We start from the raw sequence: 16,495 nt of genomic DNA on the forward strand, positions 1-16,495 counted from the left end.
TGAGGCTTGGAGCCCTCAAAGCATCCGCGGGTCCCGCATCAACCCGCAGCACCTCGGCGCAGCCTCGCGACGCCCCAGCGCCGCCACCGCATTGACTCTGCATCGTCCTTCAATTCTTCCGGAACCTACTTCATCCCGTGACACTCTCATGTAATAACGAGCCGAGGCTGTACACGCCCAGGGCCCCCAAGGACGCGGAAAGGGTCCACACCAGGCCTAGTGGAGAAGAAGAAGGAATCAACACAGTCCCCCAATGACTTCGGGAATCAGGCGCCTAATGCCTCGGGGGTAGGGACACTCGCGAGGCCAAAGCGTCCTCGCGACCTCCCATATACACCCCTACCGTGACAATCTCACGTAATAACGAGCTGAGGCTGTATACACCCAGGGCCCCCCAAGGACGTGGAAGGGGTCCACCCCACGCCTAGTGGAAGCCCTATGCTCAGTGCTGGGGGAGACGGAGGGGGTGAATAACTAGGATGCCGGACGCGGTTTCTTCTCGTTTCTTCATTGAGTTTTAAGTTCAGGCCCTCAAAGGTCTTTCCCTTTTTGTTGTATCCTGAGCTGTCAAGGGCTCGCGAGTTTCCCTGTTTGACGTTTTGAAAAGAAAACAACAGTGGGTATTTCGTTTTTGTGTTCTCTCGTCTCGCCGGACTCGTGTTCCCTTTTCCCCATTGCTTTGATTGATATTTCACTGGAACCTTGGGGGTCTTCGGTCCTCGCGGGGCAACCGCAAAAAGGGGTGGAATGCAGAATCGCTCGAGCACCAGAAAGGGGGCTCCTGGGTCCCACCTCACGAGCCTTACTGGTCATAATGCCACTCGCCACTATCGGCGATGACCTGGTCAGTGCCGGGAGTGGTGAGGCCCCGCCCAGTGAAGTGCGAGCTCCACAGTGGTAGGGATATGTGCGGGACTGGGGCCTGACGATGCAGAGCGGCTTGAGTGTCAAAGGGTGCTCCTGAGCGGCACGCCTGAGGGGCCTCACTGGTCACAATGCCACCCGCCCCCAGGGTGTCGGGGCTTTGCCCCGTGAGGAACAGCCTTGGTAACGGGTTGCACCGCACGACGGCAGGGAGATGTGCGGGACCGAGACCTGCAGACACAGAGTGCCGAAAGGGTCTTCAAACCGCCCCAAAAGCAGGAAGGAGACATGTGAACGAGCCCACGCTCATAGGACAAAACATTAGCATTGCAACATCTCAGGCTGGCCACAATCGCGGCCAGAATAGAAGCGCCACACGTACCTCAACACCAGGAAACACGTTAAAAGGTACCCACCAGACACAACCTAGCTGATGTTAAACTTAACACATGAACCTATCAGGAGTACAAGGCTGAGGATCATGAGGGCACGTCTTCATCGGAGCCCATGCCGCGGCCTTCTAGAGCAAGTCTTGCCACCAGGTCTTCCACGTGAACCTCGACCCACTCAGCCAGGGCGGCACGGATCGTCTGTGGCACCGGGTCCAGCACCGAAGCGAAGTCAAAATCATGGTCAAGGCGAAGAAGGTGACTGAAGACGTCCGAGGCAGCCTGACAAAAGGTCGTGACTCTTCTCCTCCGCGAGCGCAAGGGCCTTCCCGGCGCTCGCCTCAAGATGCTCCACAACGCGGTAGAAAAAGCCCAAGTACCCAGAGTCGTCAGGAATCAGGGGACCAGAGACGCCTTCTCCGTAGATATCGCCCAGGGAGCGGGAAGCCCTCCGCTCAAGGGACTGGAACATCCTGGGGCGTTCAAGTTGGAGTCTGCGAGCGTGGGCGGCCTCTTCGGAAGCCTCTCCAACCAAGGAAGACGTGCCTTTCACTTGTTTGTAGATGTTCGACAGCTTACCCTCGGCAATGGCCTATGCGTCCAGTGCGGCCTGTCAGCTTTCCATTTCCTGATCCAACCTCCTCTGGAGGGCACTGACCTCATTTTGCAGGCAGTCATGACGCTTGAGGAAGCGGGATTCTTGGAGCCTCAACTTCGCGTGATAATCAAGGAGGAGGGAACGTCGAGCCTCCGCCACCCTCCTGTTTATCTCCGCCTCAAGCTTCGCTTCACGAGAGGCAAGGGACTCCTCGACAAGCGACAGGAGGTGCTCCCGCGTCTCTAAATGCTCCAGCTCCAAGCACTGCTCCACTTGTGCAAGCACCAACGAGTCGGCAGATGCTCGAGGACCGACAAGGAAGGACTCCTCCGACGGGCCCCCTTGGGAGACCATTGGTGGAGCTTGCGCTTCAAGACGAGCGATGAGGGCGTAGAGCTCCTTGTGGCGGTCCTTGGAGGCCATGCGTCGACAATCAGCCTCGACAGCCTCAACAAGGGCACACTCGCGGGCTTTCACCGCCACAACAAGGGATGCCTATGCCTCTGCGCGAGCACGCTCCCGCTATAGACACCCGAGGTTCACAACGACTTCATGTTGGCGCCACCCCCGATGCAAGGTAATGGTGTTCGCCTTCCCGACGGGCCTCGTGACTGGCGAGCCCCGCCCCTAGATGTTGAAGCGCGTCCGCAGCGGTGCGGAGCAAGCCCCAAAGTGCGGCGGGCGAACCCGCGACAGGCTCCAGAGGCAGGCGGGGGTCCTCACCTCTCGAACAACGAACAAGAGAAGCGCGCAAGAGGCCTCCCGGCCCAAGTCCGTGCTCGAGGGCTAGGGGTTCCCCTGTACCCATTTCTTCGACGTTAAGCCTCCCATGAGGCCCCTCATCACCATGCTGGAGGGGCCCATGGGGAAGGTGCGGCATGGCCACATGAGGTGCCACGGGTGAGGGGAAAGGCATCCCGTAGAAGAACCGAAGGCCACCTACAAAGAAGACCACAGGGGACTCGCGATCAGGAGGCTCTGGAGGCCGGGCTCCGTGGAGTGCGAGGGAAGAAGCCGCGGGACGCCCACCGGGCACCTGAGCAGGCGACGTAGACCCGCCCCCATGGGCGTTGAACGGAAACCAGAGGAATAGAGGCTTAAAATATACGCGCGTAAAGGAGGACAAGGAGGGAGACGGGCGCTTACTCGTCAATGTCCATCCACTTCTTCCTCGCCGAAGCCCCCCGCGCCGAGAGCCGTCCGCCCTTAGATGACTTCCTCTTCCGACCTGCGGGGGCGCCCCGACAGCCCTCGAGCGAGGCACGGTAGCGGGGGCGGTGCTACGTCAACAAAAGTACTTCCCTAGCAATGGTGCCAGAGATCCTTCTGCCGTCTCTTGAGCTTGCGTTGGTTTTTCCCTTGAAGAGGAAAGGGTGATGCAGCACCGGAGCAGTAAGTATTTCCCTCAGTTTGAGAACCAAGGTATCAATCCAGTAGGAGAATCTCGTCAAGTCCACAGTACCTGCGCAAACACAAAAGAGCTTGCACCCAACGCTATAAAGGGGTTGTCAATCCCTTCAAGATTGTTTGCAAAGTGAGATCTGAAGGCAGAAAGTGCAACGAATTAAAAAAGTGTAAGGCTGAAAATATGGTTTGGAGTAGACCCTGGGGGCCATAGTGTTCACTAGAGGCTTCTCTCAAAATAGCAAGTATTACGGTGGGTGAACAAATTACTGTCGGGCAATTGATAGAACCGCACAAAGTCATGACGATATCTAAGGCAATAATCATACATATAGGCATCACGTCCGAGACAAGTAGACCAATATTTTCTGCATATACTACTATTACTCCACACATCGACCGCTATCCAGCATGCATCTAGTGTATTGAGTTCATAACGAACAGAGTAACGCCTTAAGCAAGATGACATGATGTAGAGGGATAATCTCAAACCAATGATGAAAACCCCATCTTTTTACCCTTGATGGCAACAACACGATGCGGGCCTCGCTACCCCTTCTGTCACTGGGTGAGGTTGCCGCACGGTATGAACCCAAAACCAAACACTTCTCCCATTGAAAGAATCATAGATCTAGTTGGCCAGACAAAACCCACAACTCGAAGAGAATTACAAGGATATGAAATCATGCATAAGACAGATCAAAAGAAACTCAAATAAGATTCATAGATAATCTGATCATAAATCCACAATTCATCGGATCTCGGCAAACACACCGCAAAAGAAGATTACATCGGATAGATCTCCATGAAGATCATGGAGAACTTTGTATTGAAGATCCAAGAGAGAGAAGAAGCCCTCTAGTTACTAGCTATGGACCCGTAGGTCTATGGTGAACTACTCACGCATCATCGGAGAGGTCATGGTGTTGATGAAGAAGCCCTCTGTGTTTGAATCCCCCCTCCGGCAGGGCACCAGAACGTGCCCCAGATGGTATCTTGCGGAGACAGAAACTTGCGGCGGCGGAAAACTACTTTCGATGATCTCCTGATTTTTTTGGGATTTTTGGGGAATATATAGGCGCAAAACCTAGGGCAAAGGGGCCTTAGGGAGCCCACAAGCCAGGGGGCCGCGGCCTCCCCCTGGACGCGCCATGAGGGCTTGTGGGGTCTCCGGCTCTTTGATATTTTTCTGTTTCGGACAAAAAATCTTTTTGGCAGTTTCATTCCGTTTGGACTCCGTTCAAAATCCTCCTCTGAAAGGGGTCAAAAACATGAAAAAAACAGGAACTGGTACTTGGCACTGAGTTAATAAGTTAGTCCCAAAAAATATATAAAAGGCATACAAAACATCCAAAGTTTGACAAGATAATAGCATGGAACCATCAAAAATTATAGATACGTTGGAGACGTATCAAGCATCCCCAAGCTTAACTCCTGCTCATCCTCAAGTAGGGAAGTGATAAAGAATGAATTTTTTATGTGGAATGCTACCTAGCATAGTTGTCCTTTGCAACTTCTTTCACGTGACATGAATGTTTAGATCCGTAAGATTCAAAGCAATAGTTTGCTATTGACATGAAAACTATAATACTTCAAGCAAACTAGCAAGGTAATCATGAACTTTCAAAATAACAAGGCCAAAGAAAGTTATCCCTACAAATTCATATAGTCTGGCTATGCTCCATCATCCTCACATAACTAATGTAAATCATGCACAACCCCGGTATTGGCCAAGTAATTGTTTTCGCACTCTTACTTTCTCAAATTTTTATAAGTATCATGCAATACATGAGCGTGAGCCATGGATATAGCACTATAGGTGGAATAGAGTGTGGTGGTGCTTGTGAGACAAAAAGGAGGAGATGGTCACATTGACTCGGCGTATCAAAAGGCTATGGAGATGCCCATTAATAGATATCAATTTGAATGAGTAGGGATTGCCATACAAGGGATGCACTAGAGCTATAAGTATGTGAAAGCTCAAAAGGAGAACTAGTGGGTGTGCATCCAACTTGCTTGCTCACGAAGACCTAGGGCAATTTTGAGGAAGCCCATCATTGGAATATACAAGCCAAGTTATATGATAAAGATTCCCACTAGCAGATGGTAGTGACAAAGCAAGAAGGTCTCAATCATGAAGAACATGGTGCTATTATGAAGCACAAGTGTGGAAAAAGATAGTAGCATTGTCCCTTCTCTTTTTTTTATTTGGGCTCTTAGGCCTCTTTTTTTTCTTTTCTCTTTTTTTCCTTTTTTTATTGGGCTCTTTTGCTTCTTTTTTTTTATTTCCTCACATGGGACAATGCTCTAATAATGATTATCATCACACTTTTGTTTACTCACAGCTCAATGCTTAGAACGCTGATGACTCTGTAGGAAATGCCTCCGGCAGTGTACTGGGATGTGCAACGATCTAGCTTGGCGTATGATGTTGAAACATCTCGCTAGCTATCTTACGATCATGCAATGGCAATATGAGAGTGACGCCACAAGTCATGAGACGGAACGGTGGGAGTTGCATGGCAATATATCTCGGAATGGCTATGAAAATGCCATAGTAGGTAGGTATGGTGGCTGTTTTGAGGAAGGCATATGGTGGGTTTGTGTACCGGTGAGAATTGCGCGGCACTAGAGAGGCTAGAAATGGTGGAAGATGAAAGTGCATCTATACCATGGACTCACATTAGTCATGAAGAACTCACATACTTGTTGCGAAATTTTTTATTAGTAATCGGAACAAAGTGCTAAACGCATACTCCGAGGGGAAGGGTTGGTAGGTGTAATCCATCGCGCGATCCCGACCTCAACACAAAGGATGACAATCAATAGATCAATTATGCTCTGACTACCTAACATAGCGGTTCACCATACGTGCATGCTACGGGAATCACTAACTTCAACACAAGTATTTCTAGATTCACAACACCCTACTAACATAACTCTTAATATTACCGAATCCACGTCTCAAAACTAATTGAGAGGAATCAAGACTTCTCTTTCTACTCAATGCACATGAAGATGGAGGTTTTTGTATCCTCTTTGGGTACCTATCACATTTGGGACTACTTTCATAGCATAAGCCAACTACCAAGTCACGCACCGTCGTGCTCTAAAAGATATAAGTGAAACACATAGACCAAACGTATCTAGCTCAAAAGATATAAGTGAAGCACTATGAGCATTCTAGCAAAAATCACCATGAGTGCATGTATCTCTCTCTCAAAAAGGTGTGCAGCAAGGTTGATTGTGACACAACAAAAAGAAAAGACTCCTACGATACAAGACGCTCCAAGCAAAACACATATCATGTGGTGAATAAAAATATAGCTCCAAGTAATGTTACCCATGGATTGAAGACGAAAGAGGGGATGCCTTCCCAGGGCATCCCCAAGCTTAGCCTTTTTGGTTTCCTTGAATTTGGCTTGGGATTCCTTGGGAATCCCCAAGCTTGAGCTCTTTCCCCTCCTTATCTCTTTGTCCATGAGAGCATCACCCAAAACTTGAAAACTTCACAACACAAAACTTAAACAGAAACTCGTGATAACATTAGCACAAGAAAACAAACTACCACTTCTTTTGGTACTGTAGAAAACTTGAATTCTATCTATATTGGTGTTGGGCTACTGTATTATCACTTTTCCATGGCTAGTACCCCCGATACTAACCATAGTTTGATTAGAACAAGCAACCAACTCAACAAAAATAGAATCTGTAAGAAAAAACCCAGTCTGTAGCAATCTGTATACTTCGTATACTTCTGGTACCTCAAAAAATCTGAAAAATTACGACTGCCTGGGAAAAAGGCATATCAACCAGAAGAAAAAAGAATCAACTTAAAAGCTCTTTCTGAATAAAAATGAAAAATCATCTCGTGAGCGAAACATTTCTGTCTTTTTCCAGCAGGATCAAACAACCATCACCAAGACTAATCATAAAGGTTTTGCTTGGCTCAAACACAAAAGAAACACAAAAACACAATCACAACAGAATTATGATGGTGTGGACGCAAAAAACAGAAAGAAAAAGATAAATTCATTGGGTTGCCTCCCAACAAGCGCTATTGTTTAACGCCCTTAGCTAGGCATAAAAGCGATAGAATCACGTATGGTCGTCTTTGGTGCTCAAACCATAAGTGGCGTGAGCAATGAGAGTACTAATAAAATCATTATTATTAGTATTCGAGAAGTCACAAAGTTTGGTGTTTTCATTCATGGTGACTTCGGCAAGCAAGCAAGCACACAAGCGAATAAAGAGCAAGCGAGAAAAAGGGCGAACGAAAAGGCAAACGAAAAAGGCAAATTGGTGAAGTGGGGGAGATGAAAACGAGAGGCAACTGGCAAACAAAGTAAATGCAAGAGATGAGTTTGCGACACCTACTTGGATGAGTTCTTGACTTGATCCTCCCCAGAAACGGCGCCAGAAATCCTTCTTCTATGTCAACAAAATTACTTCCCCAACAACGGCGCCAGAAATCCTTCTGCTACGTCAACAAAAGTACTTCCCTCGCAATGGTGCCAGAGAACCTTCTGTCGTCTCTTGAGCTTGCATTGGTTTTTCCCCTGAAGAGGAAAGGGTGATGCAGCACAGGAGCAGTAAGTACTTCCCTCAGTTTGAGAACCAAGGTATCAATCGAGTAGGAGAATCTCGTCAAGTCCAGAGTACCTACGCAAACACAAAAGAGCTTGCACCCAACGCTATAAAGGGGTTGTCAATCCCTTCAAGATTGTTTGCAAAGTGAGATCTGAAGGCGGAAAGTGCAGCGAAGTAAAAAGTGTAAGACTAAAAATATGGTTTGGAGTAGACCCTCGGGGCCGTAGTGTTCACTAGACGCTTCTATCAAAATAGCAAGTATTACGGTGGGTGAACAAATTACTGTCGAGCAATTGATAGAACCACGCAAAATCATGACGATATATAAGGCAATGATCATACATATAGGCATCACGTCCGAGACAAGTAGACCGATACTTTCTGCATCAACTACTATTACTCCACACATCGACCGCTATCCAGCATGCATCTAGTGTATTGAGTTCATGACGAACAGAGTAACGCCTTAAGCAAGATGACATGATGTAGAGAGATAACCTCAAACCAATGATGAAAACCCCATCGTTTTACCCTTGATGGCAACAACACGATGCGTGCCTCACTACCCCTTCTGTCACTGGGTGAGGTCACCGCACGGTATGTACCCAAAACCAAGCACTTCTCCCAATGCAAGAATCATAGATCTAGTTGGCCAGAAAAAACCCACAACTCGAAGAGAATTACAAGGATATGAAATCATGCATAAGAGAGATCAGAAGAAACTCAAATAAGATTCATAGATAATCTGATCATAAATCCACAATTCATCGGATCTCGACAAACACACCACAAAAGAAGATTACATCGGATAGATCTCCATGAAGATCATGGAGAACTTTGTATTGAAGATCCAAGAGAGAGAAGAAGCCATCTAGTTACTAGCTATGGACCTATAGGTCTATGGTGAACTACTCACGCATCATCAGAGAGGTCATGGTGATGATGAAGAAGACCTCCGCGTCCGAATCCTCCCTCCGGCAGGGCACCAGAACGTGCCCCAGATGGGATATTGCGGAGACAGAAGCTTGCGGCGGCGGAAAAGTTCGATGATCTCCTGATTTTTTTAGGATTTTTAGGTAATATATAGGCGCAAAACCTAGGGCAAAGGGGCCTCAGGGAGCCCACAAGCCAGGGGGCCACGACCTCCCCCTGGCCGCGCCATGAGGCCTTGTGGGGTCCCTGGTGGGCCCCTGCCCTGATTCTCCGGCTCTCTGATCTTTTTCTGTTCCGGAAAAAATATTTTTGGCAGTTTCATTCCGTTTGGACTCCGTTCAAAATCCTCCTGTGAAAGGGGTCAAAAACATGGAAAAAACAGGAACTGGCACTTGGCACTGAGTTAATAAGTTACTCCCAAAAAAAATATAAAAGGCATACAAAACATCCAAAGTTTGACAAGATAATAGCATGGAACCATAAAAAATTATAGATACGTTGGAGACGTATCAGGTGGTGCTTTCTATTGTCGACCAATCATCACCACCAACCCCGACTCGACGTGGAGCCAGAGCTGGGGGGTGGGCGCCCGTGCGTCGCCCAGCATGATCCCAGAGGCAATCACACAATCAGGGTCTTCGCTGGGCCGAACCCCAGGGGGCACGGCCTCCCGGAAATGTTTTCCCACCTCAGGGAGGAGCTCTCATTCGTCGAAGACCGGCATCTCCGCGGTGAGAGCTTTCGGGGCCTTGAGGCGGTACAACGGCTGGCCGTTCGGGGGAAGCTCGTCAGGATTGCCGTTGGTCAATCGGCGAAGCAGCTCACACAGGACATCAGGGGAAAAGGGGGTGACTTGAGTCCTCATCGAGTCGCTGGGCCCTGCATAAGCCCACATGGGGCGGGAGTGGCGTTGAAGGGGAGCAATCCGCCGACAGATGAACTCGCAAACCACCATCGCCATCGACACCCCCACATGTCTCAGTTGTCCCAGCTGGGTCAAGACCGGCGCGAGCCGGGGGTCGCTGAGCTTTTCGCGCTCCCACCCCCGTTTTGGCATCACTGGGGACGGACGAGGTTGGAACAGGCCTCCGGCCCCGGCAGCTTCAACCAACACCCACTGCCGCCGGAACCCTTCCACCTCGGGGAGGAGCTCGACGCATGGGATCCTGATACGTCAATTTTGCATCATGTTTTCATGTTGATATTTATCGCTTCTTTGGCTGTTATTTCACTTCACGGTACTATTCTTATGCCTTTTATCTCTTATTTTGCAAGGTTTACATGAAGAGGGAGAATACCGGCAACTGGAATTCTGGCCTGAAAGTGGAGCAAAGTTGAGATACCTATTCTGCGCAACTCCAAACGCCGGGAAAATCAACGGAGATTTTTTCCCAATATATACAAAATACTGGGCCGAAGAAGTAACGGAGGGGCACCAGGGGGTGCCCACAAGCCTGCACAGCGCGGCCACCCCCCAGGTCGCGCCATGGGGGCTTGTGGGCAGCACACTGGCCCACTGGCCCCCCTCTTTGGCTATATGGAGGGTTTCGTCCAGGAAAAAAAAAATCAGACGGGAGCTTTTTCATGGTTTCGCCGCCGCCACGAGGCGGAACTTGAGCAGAACCAATCTAGAGCTCCGGCAGGACGATCGTGCCGGGGAAACTTCCCTCCCAAAGGGGAAATCGTCGCCATCGTCATCACCAACACTCCTCTCATCGGAGGGGACTCGTCACCATCAACATCTTCATCAGCACCATCTCATCTCCAAACCCTAGTTCATCTCTTGTAACCAATCTCCATCTCGCGAATCCGATTGGTACTTGTAAGGTTGCTAGTAGTGTTGATTACTCTTTGTAGTTGATGCTAGTTGGATTACTTGGTGGAAGAGTTTATGTTCAGATCCTTGATGCTACTCATTAAACCTGTAATCATGATTATGATTATGCTTTGTGAGTAGTTACTTTTGTTCCTGAGGACATGGGATAAGTCATGCTAATAATAGTCATGTGAATTTGGTATTCGTTCGGTATTTTGATATGTTGTTTGTTATTATTCCTCTAGTGGTGTTATGTGAACGTCGACTACATAACACTTCACCATTATTTGGGCCTAGAGGAAGGCATTGGGAAGTAGTAAGTAGATGATGGGTTTCTAGAGTGACAGAAGCTTAAACCCTAGTTTATGCGTTACTTCGTAAGGGGCTGATTTGGATCCACTAGTTTAATGCTATGGTTAGACTTTGCCTTAATTCTTCTTTTGTAGTCGCGGATGCTTGCGAGAGGGGTTAATCATAAGTGGGATGCTTGTCCAAGTAAAGGCAGTACCCAAGCGCCGGTCCACCCACATATCAAACTATCAAAGTAACGAACGCAAATCATATGAACATGATGAAACTAGCATGACAGAAATTCCCGTGTGTCCTCGGGAGCGTGTTTCCTCCTATAAGACTTTGTCCAGGCTTGTCCCTTGCTACAAAAGGGATTGGGCCACTTTGCTACACCGTTTCTACTTTTGTTACTTGTTGCTTGCTACGAATCATCTCACCACACAATCGCTTGTTACCGAAAATTTCAGTGCTTGCAGATATTTCCTTGCTGAAAACCACTTGTCAGATCCTTGTGCTCCTCGTTGGGTTCGACACTCTTACTTATCAAAAGGACTACGATTGATCCCCTATACTTGTGGGTCATCAAGACTCTTTTCTGCCGCCGTTGCCGGGGAGTGAAGTGCTACTGCAACAAAAGACCTTCCAACGGTGCCAGAAACAAGCGTGCTGGCGGGAGACTATTCTTGTCTTGATACTCCTCAGCAACGGCACCAGGAATCCTTCTGCTACGGCTATGCCTTTAGGGACTTCCTTGGAAAATATGCAAAGGATTCTCCCATGGCCTTGGAGCCTTGCGTTGGTGTTCCCTCGAAGCGGAAAGGGTGATGTAGCACAACGGCGGTAAGTATTTCCCTCAGTTTTGAGAACCAATGTATCGATCCAGTGAAGGATTATCACAAGTACCTGCACAAACACAAAGAGCTTGCACCCAACGCTATGAAGGTTGTCAATCCCTTATAGATTGTTTGCCAAGTGAGAACTGAAAGCAAAAAGAAACAAAGCAAAGTAAAAGGGAAAGTGGAAACGATAGGTGTGAATAGACCCGGGGGCCGTAGTGTTCACTAGTGGCTTCTCTCATGAAAGCAAGTAGACGGTGGGTGAACGAATTACTGTCGAGCAATTGATAGAACCGCGCAAAGTCGTGACCGATAGATTATATCTATAGGCATCACGTCCAAAACAGGTAGACCGATACTTTCTGCATCTACTACTATTACTCCACACGTCGACCGCTATCTAGCATGCATCTAGTGTATTAAGTTCATGAGAACAGAGTAATGCCTTAAGCAAGATGACATGATGTAGATGGACAATCTCATATCTACGATAAAATCCCATCTTCTTACCCTTGATGGCAACAACATGATGTGTGCCTTGCTGCCCCTTCTGTCACTGGGAAAGGTCACCACACGGTATGAACCCAAAACCAAGCACTTCTCCCATTGCAAGAATTATAGATCTAGTTGGCCAAACAAAACCCAAGACTCGGAGAGACTTACAAGGATATAAAATCATGCATATAAGAAATCAGAAAAGACTCAAATATATATCATAGATAATCCGATCACAAATCCACAATTCATCGGATCTCGACAAACACATTGCCAAAGAGGATTACATCGGATAGATCTCCATGAGGATCATGGAGAACTTTGTATTGAAGATCCAAGTGAGAGAACAAGCCATCTAGCTACTAACTACGGACCCGTAGGTCTGAAGTGAACTACTCACGAGTCATTGGAGGGGCGATGATGTTGATGTAGAAGCCCTCCTACTCCAAAGTCCCCTCCGATAGGGCACCGGGAAGGGTCTCCAGATGACATCTCGTGGAAACGGAAGCTTGTGGCGGCGGAAAAGTGTTGTCGTGGATGCCCTCATTTTTTCTGGATTTTTAGGGAATTTATAGGCCAAAGACCTAGGGCAGGGGAGTGCCACAGGGGCCACAAGCTTGGTTGCCGCGGCCTCCCCCTGGCCGCGACAACAGGTCTTGTGGGCCCCCTATGGGCCCACTGCCTTGGCCCTCAAGCCTCCCGATCTTCTTCCATTCTGGAAAAATTTATTTTGGGGATTTTATTCCATTTGGACTCCGTTCCAAAATCAGATCTGAAAAGAGTCAAAAACACAGAAAAAACAGGAACTGGCGCTTGGCACTGAATTAATAAGTTAGTCCCAAAAAAGATATAAAAGGTAAATAAAACATCCAAAGTTGACAAGATAACAACGTGAAACCATAAAAAATTATAGATACGTTTGAGACGTATCAAGCATCCCCAAGCTTAACTCCTGCTCGTCCTCGAGTAGGGAAGTGATAAAGAATGAATTTTTGATGCTTTCATGCTACCTAGCATAGATGTCCTTTGTAACTCCTCTTATGTGACGTGAATGTTCAGGTCCATTAGATTCAAAACAATAGTTTGCTATTGACGTGGAGACAATAATACTTCAAGCAAACTAGCAAGGTAATTATGAACTTTCAAAATAACAAGGCCAAAAGAAAGTTATCCCTACAAAATCATATAGCCTGGCTATGCTCTATCATCATTGCACAACGAATTTAAATCACGCACAACCCCGGTATTGGCCAAGTAATTGTTTTCACACCTTTACTTTCTCAAACTTTTTCAACTCTCACGCAATACATGAGCGTGAGCCATGGTTTTAGCACTATAAGTGGTGTGGAGTGTGGTGGAGGTTGCAAGACAAACAAGGAGAAGATGGTCACACTAACTAGGCATATCAATGAGTTGTGGATATGCTCATCAATAGATATCAATGTAAATGAGTAGGGATTGCCATACAAATGATGCACTAGAGCTAAGAGTATGTGAAAGCTCTTAAAGAAAACTAGTGGGTGTGCATCCAACTTGCTTGCTCACGAAGACCTAAGGCAAATTTGAGGAAGCCTATCATTGGAATATACAAGCCAAGTTATATAATGAAAATTTCTCACTAGCTATATGGTGGTGACAAAACGAGAGACTCTCAATCATGAAGATCATGGTGCTTAATATGCACAAGTGTGGAAAGGTGGTAGCATTGTCCCTTCTCTCTTTTTCTCTCATTTTTTTAGATAGGCTCTTTGGCCTATTTATTTATTTATTTATTTATTTTGGTGGGTATCTTTGGCCTCTTTTATCTCCTCACATGGGATAAAGCTCCATCAATGATGATCATCACACTTACAACTCAAAACTTAGAGCAATGATGACTCTATATGGAATGCCTTCGGTAGTGTACCGTGACAATGATCTAGCATGGCATGGACATTAATGGAAACATCATGCTAGCTATCTTACGATCATGCAATGGCAATGTAGACGTGGTGGCACATGTCATGGTGGTAGTTGCATGGCAATATATCTCGGAATGACTTTGAAAAAGCCATAGTAGGTAGGTATGGTGGCTGTTTTGAGGGAGGCTAATGGTGGGTTTAGTGCACCGGCGAAAGTTGCACGGCACTAACAAGATAGTGATGGTGAAAGGTGAAAGTGCATCTAAACCGTGGACTCAACATTAGTCATGAAGAACTCATATACTTGTTGCAAAAGTTTTATTAGTAATCGAGACAAAGCATTCAACGCATACTCCTAGGGGAAGGGTTGGTAGGTATAAACCATCGCGCGATCCCGACCGCCACACAAAGGATGACAATCAATAGACTAATCATGCTCAGACTTCATCACATAGAGGTTCACCATACGTGCATGCTACGGGAATCACTAACTTCAACACAAGTATTTGTAGATCCAGAACACCTTACTAATATAACTTTAATATTACCATAACCACAACTCAAAACTAGTTGAGATGAATCAAACTTCTCTAACTATTCAATGCACATGAAGGTGGAAGTTTTCGTATCCCTTTGGATAAATACCCCTTTTGAGACTACTTTCATAGCATAGATCAACTACCAAGCCACGCACCGCCGTGCTCTAAAAGATATAAGTGAAGCACATAGAGCAAAATCAACTAGCACAAAAGATATAAGCGAAGCTCGACAAAAATCACGGTGAGTGCATGTCTCTCTCTCTAGGTGTGCAACAAGGATGATTGTGCCACAAAAAAAATAAAAGACTCCTACGATACAAGATGCTCCAAGCAAAACACATAACATGTGGTGAATACAAATATAGCCCCAAGTAACGTTACCGATGGATTGAAGACGAAAGAGGGGATGCCTTCCCGGGGCATCCCCAAGCTTAGGATTTTACGGCATCCTTGAATCATCTTGGGGTGCCTTGGGCATCCCCAATCTTGATATCTTGCCACTCTTTATCTTTTTTTCCATAAGAACTTCACCCAAAACTTGAAAACTTCACAACACGAAACTTAAACAGAAACTCGTGATAACATTAGTATAAGAAAGCAAACCACCACTTCCTTAGGTACTGTAGCAAACTTAAATTCTACTTATGTTGATGTTGAGTTACTGTATTTTCAATCTTCCATGGCTAATACCCCCCGATACTATCCATAGTTTCATCAAAATAAGCAACCAACCCAACAAAAAACAGAATCTGTTAACAACATACCAGTCTGTAGTAATCTGTATACTTCGTATACTTCTGGTACTTCAAAAATTCTGAAAAATTACGAAAGTCTGAAGAATTTGCATAGCAATCAGCAACAAGAAGAATCAACTAAAAAGCTCTTACAGAAAAAAAAGGAAAATTATTTTTGTGAGCAGAAAGTTTCTGTCCTTCCCAGCATGACCAAACGATCATCCCCAAGACTAATCATAATGGTTTTGCTTGGCACAAACGCAAAAAGAAACACAAAAAAGACAATCATAACAGAATTATGAAAGTGTGGAAAACACAAAACAGAAATAAAAAGGATTGATTCGTTGGGTTGCCTCCCAACAAGCGCTATTGTTTAACGCCCTTAGCTAGGCAAAATGTGATGGAATCACGTATAGTCATCTTTGGTGCTCAAACCATAAGTTGCCCTCATCATAGATTCATAAGGAAATCTTATTTTCTTTCTAGGAAAGTGCTCCATGCCCTTCTTTAGAGGAAATTGAAATCTAATATTCCCTTCCTTCATATTGATGATAGCACCAATAGTCCTTAGGAAAGGTCTACCAAGAATAATGGGACATGAAGGATTGCAATCTATGTCAAGTACAATGAAATCCACGGGTACATAGTTCTTATTTGCAACAATAAGAACATCATCGATCCTTCCCATGGGCTTCTTGACAGTAGAATCCGCAAGATGCAAATTAAGAGAACACTCTTCAATCTCATGAAAACCAAGAATATCACATAAAGACTTTGGAATCGCGGAAACACTAGCACCCAAATCACACAAAGCATTGCACTCATAGTTTTTTATCTTGATTTTGATAGTAGGTTCCCACTCGTCATGAAGTTTTCTAGGTATAGAGACCTCTAGTTCGAGCTTCTCTTCAAGAGATTTCATCATAGCATCTACGATATGCGCGGTAAAGGTTTTGCTTTGGCTATAAGAATGTGGCGAGTTTGCAATGGATTGCATCAAAGAAATGCATTCAAACAAGGAGCAAATATCATAATTGAATTCCTTGAAATCCAAAGTGGGAGTTTCATTACTACCCAAAATTTTGATTTCTTCTACTCCACTCTC

Source organism: Hordeum vulgare, chromosome 2H (assembly GCF_904849725.1).
Source record: "Hordeum vulgare subsp. vulgare chromosome 2H, MorexV3_pseudomolecules_assembly, whole genome shotgun sequence".
Lineage (NCBI taxonomy): Eukaryota > Viridiplantae > Streptophyta > Magnoliopsida > Poales > Poaceae > Hordeum > Hordeum vulgare.